The sequence below is a fragment of the Tachyglossus aculeatus genome, chromosome X3, assembly GCF_015852505.1.
Source record: "Tachyglossus aculeatus isolate mTacAcu1 chromosome X3, mTacAcu1.pri, whole genome shotgun sequence".
Lineage (NCBI taxonomy): Eukaryota > Metazoa > Chordata > Mammalia > Monotremata > Tachyglossidae > Tachyglossus > Tachyglossus aculeatus.
The window spans coordinates 27916270-27929092 of record NC_052099.1 but is presented as its reverse complement, the minus strand read 5'-3'; the positions used below and the strand labels follow the sequence as shown (position 1 = coordinate 27929092).

Here is a 12823-nt window from a genome sequence, read left to right as displayed (position 1 = left end):
GATGGGAATTACGCATCCAGTCCAGGATTCAGGCCCGAAAAATTGTCCACGTTAATTGTCAAGGACTACACTGTGGGAGACATGTGACAGAGAACAACTTTGAATAACGTCTACATTCGGCAAATGGTAAGCAGTAGGAATAACACTTAATGGGAAAGGAAATGACCTAAGGTCTAGTTCCTGAAGAAAATAAAAAGTTCTGCTGCTGATTTTTCAAAATGAGACTCCAAAGCAGTAGTGGCTAGAGCAGGGGTCTAGGAGTCTAATGGGTCGTGGGTTCAAATTCCAGCTACACCACAGTCTGCTGGGTGACTTAGGGTAAGTCACTTAACTTCTTTGTTCCTCAGTTACCTCATCTGTAAAATGGGGATTGAGACTGTGAGCCCCAAGTGGAACAAGCGACTGTGTCCAACCCAGTTTGTTTGTGTCCATCCCAGTGGTTAATACAGTGCCTGGCACATAATAAGCATAACAAATACCATTATTATTGTTATCAATAATAAGAATAATAAAAGTGAATCTTTTAAGGTGAGCTTAAAAAGCAACTGTTTTCTAATTGCACTTAGGAAGGGGGACAGAAATACAGCATCAGCTGCATTTTTAGTATTACATCTACCTCATTGGATCAACAACAACAAAAAACAGTCTCCCTGTTGCTTCTAATTATCTGCTCCTAACCAAAGACCGTGTGGGATTCATTGATACCATCTGTGAGAGATAAATGCAGTGGCCACTGATGTTACTCAAAAATGCCAGAAATTGAAACACAGGTGATGTCGTATGTATAGGTCTACTGAGTTTGCCCCAAACTAAAACGTTTCTCCAGGCCTACCCCAGTTGCTAGGACAATGCTCCATACCCACTGACTGTCTTTTCCTAGTTTCCTGTGAACACAGAAATGGTGTCTGAAACATGGAACTTACCTGCAGAGGGGAGATTAGGCACTGAAAATAAAAATTCCCAATCTATAGGTGTCTGGTATCACATACAGCCCCAGACACAGGATGCATCGGTTTAAAAAATGGGCTGACTAGTATAAAATCGATGACTGCCCACCCTGAAGATGACAGAGGGTAAATGCAGGAGATTTCTGTCTCATTCAGAAATGAGTCTTTTAGACTTTTAGACCTAAAAGTTTAGATGGCCTTTTAGACTCCCCTCTTTTAGACTGTGAGCCCACTGTTGGGTAGGGACTGTCTCTATATGTTGCCAACTTGTACTTCCCAAGTGCTTAGTACAGTGCTCTGCACACAGTAAGCACTCAATAAATACAATTGATTGATTGATTGATTCAGCTCACCCTGTCATCTTAAAGGTCTGCCTTGTGATCCTGAGGTGAGGCACTTCACTTCTCTGGGTCTCAGTTTCCTCATCCGAAAAATGGGGTTGGAGACTGTGAGCCCCACGTGGGACAGGGACTGTGTCCAACCCGATTGACTTGTATCCATCCCAGCGCTTAGTACAGTACCTGGCACACAGTAAACGCTTAACAGATACCATGATGATTATTATTAACTCAGGGGAAGTTCAGGTCTTTAGCCTCACATTCCTTCCCACCAAAATCACATTGAAGAGCAGCATAGCAAACTTCCTTAATAGATTACTCCTTTTACTTTAAGGGATCCAATAATCAGCCAAAGCCAACAGATTAGCAGATTGCCCCCAACTTTCCTTAATAAAACAAACACCATAGCTGGTTTACTCAAGTACTTTACCAGCTAGTACTTCCCACCAGTTTCCCAAGCGCTTAGTACAGTGCTCTGCACACAGTAAGCTCTCAATAAATACAATTGAATGAATGAAAGAAAGGACAACAGTGTTTTCAATTGTGGGCTACTTCCTGCCTCTATGGCAACCTTTCCAGAAAAGCCCATCTTAGGGTACAGGAGAGATAGGATGCCCCTTGTATTCCATAACACCAGTGCCTAACTTTGGTTCTGGCAATCAGCTTTCAGTTAATGTTTTGACTCTTGGGATTGTCTGTGTACCCAGAATCGATAAGGAGACTGTCAGAAGGCTGAGATGTCCTCGTGTCGGGGTACTCCAATTCATTCAATCTGAGCCTCAAAGAAGATGGTTATAGGAGCCTGGGAATCCAAAAGTACTATGTCAAAAAGCACGTGGAAATCAGGGCTGAACTGCTAAACAGAAAACATGGAATCTGAAAGAAAAATCGCTGCAGCAAGGAGTGCACTTTCTAGACTACTAATAAGAGCAACAAGATAAGGCTGTTTTGGATTTATTCCTCATCCATTAAAATTAACAGGAGCAGAAGGTCAATGAAATATTTTTTTTCTCAGCTGTGTGCTTATAAATGTAGTGTTACATTATGTTACTTTCTTTTAAAAGTGCTGTATGAAATTACACCCTGGCCCCCTCCACAGTTCATTAAAAAATCACACCAAATTACTGCTGTCAGGTTGACAGACAAGGCTTCCTTATTTTAATCATTCGGTGAAGTATGGTTCCAAGCTTCTGCATTGAAAGTTTTTTTTTTTTTTCTTCCCTCCCTCGATCAGTGATATTCCAAGTGGTTCCTTTAACTTCACAAAGGAATGAATGACTCACAACTTTGGAAGAGTCCACATTTTGGCTTTTATTTTATTTTTTTTCCAATTTAATAATTTTCCTATGTCGTTACAGTAATTAGGAGCTCTTTACTTTATTGACATTTGCCCAGAAGGGGAATAAATACAGGGCCTCTAAAACCTCAAAACCCAGAAGGGTATATGGGTATACTACTATATAGCTAAAACTCTAGCTGCTATCGTATCAAGTAGCATCATGGCCTTGTCGAAAGAAAGTAGGCTTGGGAGTCAGAGGACCTACGCTCAAATCCAGATTTTGCCATGTGCCTCCTGTGTGACCTTAGGCAAGTCATTTAACTTCTCTGTGCCTCAGTTACCTCATCTGTATAATTGAGTTCAATATCTGCCTCCTTCCTATTTGGACTGTGAACCTTGTGTGGAACAGTGACTGTGTGATCTAATTATCTTCTATGTTTCCCAGCACTGATTGACACATAGTAAGTGCTTAACAAATACAATTATTATGAATTACTACTGTTTTCAATGAATGGACTTCATGTGTGGTCATGGTAACTCAATTTTCTCGCTCTTTCTAGGATATCTATCCTTGAAGTCTGTTTCCTTCCCTACTTGCAATTAATTTTAATGTCTGTCTCCTCCCTTAGAGTGTATATTTCCTGAATCCAGGGATTGTGCTTACCTTCACTCCACTGTATTCTCCCTACCTTTGAGTGTACTGCTCTGTACACAGTGAACACGGAGTACACGGTGTACATGCCTCTGTATATAGGTGCTTAATAAATATCACTGATTGAATTTGTCCAGCTTTCATGTGTGAAAGCCAGGCCATTTAATATGTATATAAACAGAGAAATCATTTAATTTCCATAGAGTGTGTGGGACTCATTGAAAAATATGTTTTTTTGTGTGGTTTTTTGCAGTTATCCTTATTTATTTTATTATTATTTATTAATGGCATTTTTTGCCAACTTGTACTTCCTAAGCGCTTAGTACAGTGCTCTGCACACAGTAAGCGCTCAATAAATATGATTGATTGATTGATTGATTAAGTGCTCACTATGTGCAAAGCACTGCTCTAAGCGCTGGGGAGGCTACAAGGTGATCAGGTTGTCCCACGGGGGGCTCACGGTCTTCATCCCCATTTTCCAGATGAGGGAACTGAGGCACAGAGAAGTTAAGTGACCTGCCCAAAGTCACACAGCTGACAATTGGCAGAGCTGGGATTTGAACACATGACCACTGACTCCAAAGCCTGGGCTCTTTCCACTGAGCCACGCTGCTTCTTCCTGTTTGAGCATTCAGGTAGTAACATAGCTTCCAGGGAAAACTCAGAAACAAAGAAACAATTTTTAGAGACCTCAGGCTAGCACAAATTAACCCAATTATTCTACAGACTAAAATAAGAAAGCAACACTATCATATTTGAGATTCTCCCGCTCTCTCTTCCCACCACCTCTCTGCACACCCACTGCAGTGCCTCGTCTTTCCCTCACCTGCTTCATCATTTCACCTCTAATTGCAACTTTCTGTAGTCCTCTCGTACTTGGGAGCCTGTAGCCCTTGTACAATGTAACACAGCCACTGAAATGCCTACAGAAGCTTGTAGCTTGCTTATTTTTATGGAAATACTTAGGCTGAGTTCTTGAAGACCCCTATTAAAGTTTTCAAATAAAACAAATTAAAGTTAAAGGCAACCACAAATAAGCATTACCAAACCCATGACCAGCTTGCCTTGTGACTTTTTTTCATTAAGAACCAGAGAGCACTTGCATTTCAAAGTGATATTTTAACCTCCTGCTGACACCGCAGTAGTAAAATATGACTTTTTATTGTTATTCAAAAGTGGGTTTAGGGACATGATTGAGGTTTTCCTGCAGTCTGTAAAAATGGGGAAAGCAACTAAAAATGTTTTTGCAATTTCCAAAACTGAAAAGAAGGTTCAAAAGTGAACAGCATAATTCGGCACATGCTATAATAAAAACAATAGAAAAAGTGGGCCTCACAGTCCAGTAGAGGCTGGAATCTCAGAAAATCTTTAGGGTGACCATGTGACTGATTCAACAAAAGCAGCATGAAGCAAGTGACATATTCTTGGGAACAACCAAATAGGCGTGATAGGTGATGACATAAAAATAATGCAGTGACCTTATGGTGCCAAAGCTGTATCCTGGACCTGATTCAAAAATAGTGGCTTTTGTGCAAAATTATTTGGAGGGATCCTTGGCCCTCGTGCTGAAATATGGCAACAGAAAATGCCGAAGCTCTACACTTTGTTAAAGTAGTATCAGGATTTTTATAACAGACATAATTACAGTTTCTACTTACAAATCCTCTTGTGCCAGAATAGCAAATTCAGTAGCATTAATCCATTCATTTTCTCAATACTCAGTGAGAGGGATGAGATATATAAATACCACATTGAGAGCACAAACCAATTTCTCCTTCATTTGTTTTTCCAAGAATAGGTACCAAATCACCAGAATCATAGTCACTACTTAAAACCTACTAAGCAACCAAAATAGACATGGCATCCTTATAGTTGGTTAGTCATTACAGTAGAAATAGTATTTGTTGAGCACCTACTGTGTGCAGAGCACTGTACTCAGCACTAGGAAAGGGTATACAGGGGCTCAAAATCTTATCTAAAAGTTATAATCTGCGGTGTTGGCACTGATATCAATCAGTGGGACTTACTGGGTGCTTACTCTGCATAGAGATTGGTACTGTGCACTTGTAAATAATCAATCAATCAATCGCATTTATTGAGCGCTTACTGTGTGCAGAGCACTGTACTAAGTGCTTGGGAAGTACAAGCATATAGAGACAGTCCCTACCCAACAGTGGGCTCACAGTCTCAAAGGGGACTTTTAGAGACCACTAGAGACTTTTTTAAGACTTTTGGAGCTCAGGTCTACCATCTGCAGCGCCCAAGGTTCCTGTCACGCACCTGTTAGAGCCTCGGAGGGGAAAGTCTTTTCTTTCCACCGCTTGCATCCATCTCTGTTTCAAGCCACTAAAGAACTGATTCCATCCAACGGACCATATAGCTGTCATGAAAAAAAAGTATCCCTAATAATGACAGAAGCTACAGCAGCTTGTCCCCATTTCCTCACACCTGGCACACCCTGGTTGCCTTCAAGTGGTGCTTGATGTCCTAAGCTGCAGACCCATTCACAATGATGTCATTTCACTGTGCGTAGGCAGGAGAATGAATAAATTACCCTTCCGCCTTCCTTAAATTCTCATTGGCTTCATTACCCAGATTTAAGACTGCCTGTTCTCCTCTAATGTGAGACAGAGACTCAAGCTCAGTGATCTCAATGATTCCAGTTTGCCCTTGGAGGGTAGATAAAACAGGCCGTGTCTCACATAGAGTCAGAAGAACTATCAGCCTATAAGAGTTGTTATTCACTCTTACACTTCTTTACATCCACCCATGGGGAAAATTGACCTGTAGCCAGGGCATCTTCACAGTAACGGAAGGACAAGAAAATGTGACTAAACTGAGCTTGTTTTTCCCTCTGATTTGGAAGAAGGTAAGTTTAGCTCTGTAGTATTGCTGTGGATCAGGTCTGCAAACATGATGTGTATATATCTATAATTCTATTTATGCTATTGATGCTATTGATGCCTGTTTACTTGTTTTGATGCCTGTCTCCTCCCTTTTAGACTGCGAGCCCGTTGTGGGCAGTGGTATTCTCTACTTGTTGCTGAATTGTACTTTCCAAGCCCTTAGTACAGTGCTCTGCACACGGTAAGTGCTCAATAAATATGACTGACTGAATGAATTAATGTATTGTACTCTATACAGCATTTACTATAGTTCTCTGCACAAAGTAAGTGCCCAATAAATTCCTTTTATCAGTTGATTATAAAACTGTAAAGATGTTGCAAATAATCCTTGTCCGCTTTGTTCTAGTTAATGAGATTTTTGTCCAACACAACACTATGATGAATTTACTTACGTACAAATATGGAATGATTGACTATTTCTGTTCCGGAGTCTTTCAACCCAATTGAATTAAGTGCAATGGTTTATCCTTTATATTTTCTAATAATAATAATTATCTTGGTACTTATGAATTGCTCAATAAATACCACTGTAGGAAACAGAAAGGTTAGGCTCCAGAAACAGCATGTCATAGTCTAGACTGTGAGCCCACTGTTGGGTAGGGACTGTCTCTATATGTTGCCAACTTGTACTTCCCAAGTGCTTAGTACAGTGCTCTGCACACAGTAAATTCACTGCGCTCAGTAAATATGATTGATTGATTGATTGGAAAGAGCACAGGCCTCGGAGTCAGAAGGTCCTGGGTTCTAATCTCTGCTCCGCCACTTGCCTGCTGTGTGACATTGGCAAGTCACTTAACTTTTCTGTGATCCTGTTACTTCATCTGTAAAATGGAAATGAGGTTTGTGAACCCCATTTGGGAAATGGACTATGCACAACCTGAGTAGCTTTTATCCACTCAAGCGCTTACTACAGTGCAGGGCACATAGTAAGTGCTTAACAAATACCATAAAAAGAAGGGTTAAATATGGGGATTATAAGTCCCTTTAGGGTTATTAGATGATAGTGAATAAGACTATGTCATTGTCACATCCTCATCTCCCTCGATGATGCTTAAGTGCTCTGGCTTTAGTCTATGACCTAGGAATAGGTAGATGAAAGTCATAGTAGAATATGTCTTTGAATAGTATAAGGGTGAAAAATAAACTAAACTTTTAAGATAGACTTAAAAGATGGGTGGATCACAAAACATATGACCAACCTGGCAAGTGAATTAGTGAAAGACTTTGAATTCCAAATGGGACTGAGATTGGGCCTGGTCAAAAAATAATAATTACTATAATTGTGGTATTCGTTGAGTGTTTACATGTGACAAGCATTGGACTAAGTACTAGGGTACATAGAAGATAACCAAGTCAGACACCATCCTGGCCCCACACAGGGTCGGCAGTATAAGTGAGAGAGGGACCCAGCATGGCTCAGTGGAAAGAGCCCAGGCTTTGGAGTCAGAGGTCATGGGTTCAAATCCCGGCTCCACCAACTGTCAGCTGTGTGACTTTGGGCAAGTCACTTAACTTCTTTGTGCCTCAGTTACCTCATCTGTAAAATGGGGATTAAAATTGTGTGAGCCCCCCATGGGACAACCTGATCACCTTGTAACCTCCCAAGCGCACATAGTAAGTACTTAACAAATACCATCATTATTATGATTATTATTACTCCATATCGAATCATCATTTTACAGAGGAGGAAACAGAGGAGACACTGAAGTGACCAAGGTCAAATCACAGCCACAGTCCCTGTCCCACACAAGACTCACAGTCTTAATGCCTGTTTTGCAGATGAGGTAACTGAGGCACAGAGAAGTGGAGTGACTTGCCCAAGGTCACACAGCAGTCAATTAGCAGAACCGGAATTGGAACCCAGGTCCTTCTGATTTCCAGGCCTGTGCTCTTTCCAGAAATGAAAGAGTAGATGAGAAATGCATCGGAGAGGCCTTTACAGACTCATTTTCCACCACCAATATTGCACATAAATAGGTGTCCAGGCAACTCTCCTAAATGTTTGGAAAGTGGTACTTGGAGAGCTGAGCTCTAACAATGCAAATCCAGACCTATGCATGGCCATGAAAAATTCATCTCTGAGACTTCATACTGACCAGCCAATCAAAATAAAATATTCAGCTATTTTTCTCTGTTCTAAGTACATCTATGAAATTGAAATACTCTTTAGTCATTTCTAGATGGTCAAATTTCTGCTTCCTATATTAGAGACATAGAATGAAACAGACAGTTACGGAGCACAAAGAAATGAAGACTGAGCAAGATCTTTGAAAGTTTTTTTTTTTTCCTGAAATCCATGGTGAGTGTCTAATTGCTTCTTTTAGAGGCACTTTGAATTGAACTAGAAGATCCAGTGTGTACTGAATTTAAATGCTTCTTATAGGCTCTGCCTGCTTTGATTCTGCAATTCCAGCAAGAGGACCTCCTTACACCACATTAATCATGTTCTGTGGAAGAGTTTCTGTGTTTTCTTCTGCAGTGCACTGTTGTCCCTGAAGAGTGAAAAAAAAAATCTCCTTTGGAAAAAAAAATCTCTCTAAATGAGGATTTAAATTGAAATTATTGGTGAAGTTAAATGGAAAAAAATATGCCCAGCAAAATTAGAATAGGTATTTACATAGAAATATAGATCTTTAATTACTTTCCTCCTTGGTATGTCAAAAACTCCCTAATGTGTTAACTAAAAATGCTTTAGGGTTTCATGATGCCAATACCAAGCCTACTTCACTGTTACTATGTGCTTGACACATAGTAAGCGCTTAACAAATGCCATCATCATCATCATCATCATACAGAAAACTCTCCCATATCTAAATATCAGAATTTTCATACATGATATCAATCAATCAGATTAACTGAGTGCTTAGTGTAGGCAAAGAATGCATTTGGAAGAGTGCCTTCCCAAATTCTGCCTGTCCCATGCAGGGTCTACTAATATGGCCACTCAAATAAAAATTGAGCTGCCAGTGCTTTTCAGATTCATTTTTTCAGTCAATCATATTTATTAAGCGCTTACTGGGTGTAGAGCGCTGTACTGAGCGCTTGGGAAAGTACAATATAACAATAAATAATAAACAATCCCTTCCCACCATGAGTTCACAGTCTAGAGGGGGGAAGACAGACAACACTACAAATAAACAAACATCAATACTAAGTGCTGGGAACTTGAAAAAAATTCCAGAGCTACAAGATTTGAGATGCCAGTAACACTTCATCAGTTTCACCAATGGACTCTAGAAAGTAGCAGTTAGCATCAAGTAAGTTGAATATTTCTAATGGTGAGTGAAATCATCAAATCCCAATCCCTTTTGTCAATGTTAAAATGACTGGGGTTTGTTTTCATTTTTTTCAATGATATTGGTTAAGCGGTCACTACGTGCCAAGCACTGTACTAAGTGCTGGGGTAGATGCAAGCTAATAAGGATGGGTATAGTCACTGTTTCACACTGGGCTCCCAGTCTTAAACCCCATTTTATGGATGAGGTAACTGAGGCACAGAGCTCTCACCATAGACAAGTGGCAGGGTCAGAATGAGGACTCAGATCTCACTAGATCACTGATGACAGATATTCCATCCCCTCCAAAACCACATGAGCTGTTTGATATAAGTGAACCTATATTGTCTGTGTTGTGATTAGATGATTTTTTTAAATGATGTTTTTCAGAGCTTACTATGTGCCAGACTCTGTACTATGTGCTGGAGTAATGAATCAGGTTGGACACAGTCTCTGTTTTACCTGAGGCTCACAGTCTTAATCCCCATTTTACAGATGAGGCAACTGAGGCACAGAGAAGTCAAGTGATTTGGGAAAAGTCACTTAGATAAGCAGCAGAGCTGGGATTAGAACCCAAGTCCTTCTGACTCCCAGGACCGGGAGTATTATTCCCTAGGCCACGTTACTTCACTGCTGTTATGAAACTTCAGGCATTCTTGTGAACATCTTCTCTGTGATACTTGGGGAAAGGGATAATGAATTGTGTTGATTCTCTCATTATATTGGAGATTTGAAAATTCATCATAATATCCATGAAAGATGTCATTTTTATGGGCTATGACCATTTATGTCACAATTCCTATTGCTAATTTGACACTATTATTTTTGTCAAAATTTTAGGACTTCAAAATACCATTCCCAGGTCATGTACTTTTCCCTTTTTGCAGAAGAAATGATGTAGTTAGTCTCCTGGGATTTTATGAGGCCAATGTATCAAGTACCAGAGATCTGAAAATCACAAGTGAGTACATTCTAGCCTGGAAATGGAAGGACAATATTTAAAGGGAGATTGAGACGCTCAGAGTCTGGGCAAGATGTGTTTACTGTTGCAGCTGGGACTGTCCCAATTCAAGGAGACACACACCCCCACACACACAAATAAAATTGCTATGTTCACCCTTTAAAAGTCGAACTTTGCCCTGGGTAAATGAAGACATATAGTTAGTCTGCCTGTTACCATTGCTTCATGCTAACACTGCTTTGTGATACCACTGTCTCAGGATTTAGATCCTATCTTACAAGTTAACATTCATTTTGAAGCCCAGAGTGTCAGTTCTGTGACTGACGTGCCAGCATTTCTACTGAACAAACTCCTGATCCCGAAATTATAAGCTCTAAACAAGCATATCATCTCCAAATCTGAATAGAGATCTTGCCAAATCCAAAACAACAGGAAGGATTTTTTTTCCCCCCTTTCTTGGACAAGGTGCCTAGGAAGAACAATATTTCCCTTCTGCCAATCTTTCATCCAGGAGAAGCGTAGCTTTCCCTGAAGAAAAATAGCAAACGCGTTCAAAGGCAGGATTGCGTTCTAACTTTTATTGTGTGGGTAGCCAAAGGCCACTGGGTTTCTATTGTACAGAAACAAGATGTTCTAGCAATTGGAGACCACATGTCAAGGTTGCTAATTTATTTCGGAAGTCCAGGAATGTACAGTTGTAGCTCTCCTCCTGATAATAGCTGTTCCGAAGCAGTCCACCTCGGAGGCAAGTTTCCTTATACCGCAGAGTTGTCGAATGCTAAACGTCCACAGGAAAGGTGTTACGCTCACCAATAATTTAAAGGGCTGTGACATGAAGAAAGGGTTATGATGTTTAACTTATAAGGCATCCAAATGTCATAGACCCAAGCAAGTTCCTATTAGCAATAACTCAGGTCCGGGGAAGGGATTTGACATTCAAAACTGATGAGCACTAAAATCCCTCGGGCCTGATGGGCCCTACCCACGCTCAGGACACTGGGTAACCCGAGTGACCCGGGAATCAAACCATGATAACCCTCTTCAATTTAAAGAGCTGCTTCTCCTCATCTGTCTGAGCTCTGACTCTGCGCAATAAATTTCCCGAAGAGCATAAAGAGCCATCTAGTGTATATCAAATCAATATCATTGTGGCTTGCAGCGATATCTGAGGGTACAGTTCACAAAATAAACTAGGCCAGGGGCCGGATTCCTGCCCTGGGCAATCAATCAGGCTCACTGGGTCATAGATTTTAGTGTAAATTAACACAGCAGAAACAATCATGCTCCCCAGATGATGATATAATACAGTATTTGCTTTGCTTTTTTTTTTTTCTTTTCGGCCTCCATTTCACTGCTCATGCTCGGAGACCAAGCGGTATGGAGCAAGAAAAATAAAAAGCACTGATTAGGATGGAAGATAACATTGTAGACAAGAAAACAGATCCTCTCCCGGCTAATGTAGACAAAATGGACGTTAAAATATGCAAAGAATTTCAAAGGCTGAGAGCAGGGGGATTGATTCAAATCTAATTCTTTTTCTCTAAGACTAGGCTATCAAGTGATTAGTAATAATTAAACTTTTATTTAGCTTGGTGAATGATATGGAAGTTTCCACAATTTTCCTTGGAACACCACTGGCCTTGTGCAGAGCACATCTACAGACCCTGACAAGATAGCCACCTCTCCACAATTCTCATCCTAAAAATGATATTCAGAATGGTGACCAACACAGTTTAATAATCATTTCCTGAGGTGAGGCACAAAAGTAAAGGTTATAACTTTTGTTCCTACCCTTTCCATTTGAAAAACTGTGGCTGACATCTTCTGTGGGAATGATCTAGCTTGAGCTTTATTAACACCTCTGATGTAGTAGTCCAAAGGAACTTTCTGTAGAGGAGGTCTTCATGTAACAGGTTGAGAGGAACTATGATGGTGGTGGTTATTTGAAAATTAAGTTTAAATATTGAAGGATAAATTCTAATATGTAAAATCCATTATTCTTTTTATTTTCCACTGCATTTCTATCAATGAATATTTCAAAAAGTGTTTCCAGGGATTTACTGTCATGGTTTATTATCTTAAAACGTAGTTTGCCTATGGCCAAAAATCAAATCTATTTGAAAAAAAAACAAGGCTTGCTAAACTGGTGGTTTATTCTCCAATGGTACATGAACACACTTTCGCTTTCAAGAAGCAGCGTGGCTCAGTGGAAAGATCCCGGGCTTTGGAGTCAGAGGTCATGGGTTCAAATCCCAGCTCTGACAATTGTCAGCTGTGTGACTTCGGGCAAATCACTTAGCTTCTCTGTGCCTCAGTTACCTCATCTGTAAAATGAGGATTAAGACTGTGAGCCCTCCATGGGACAACCTGATCACCTTATAATCTCCCCAGCGCTTAGAACTGCGCTTTGCACATAGTAAGTGCTTAATAAATGCCATTATTATTATTATTATTATTCTCTGTGC

At 40.3% G+C, this 12823-nt stretch overlaps 2 long non-coding RNA genes across 2 annotated transcripts; both read left to right on the top strand.

The window, feature by feature from the left end:
• The first annotated feature begins 6265 nt into the window (after positions 1-6265).
• On the top strand, positions 6266-9176 carry LOC119948751. The gene is made up of 3 exons (XR_005457046.1): positions 6266-6303; positions 8303-8421; positions 8506-9176. It is a non-coding gene; the product is annotated as an uncharacterized LOC119948751 (long non-coding RNA).
• Positions 9177-9224: 48 nt separating this feature from the next.
• Positions 9225-12487, top strand: LOC119948752. The gene is made up of 2 exons (XR_005457047.1): positions 9225-9400; positions 10238-12487. It is a non-coding gene; the product is annotated as an uncharacterized LOC119948752 (long non-coding RNA).
• The last annotated feature ends 336 nt before the right edge of the window (positions 12488-12823 follow it).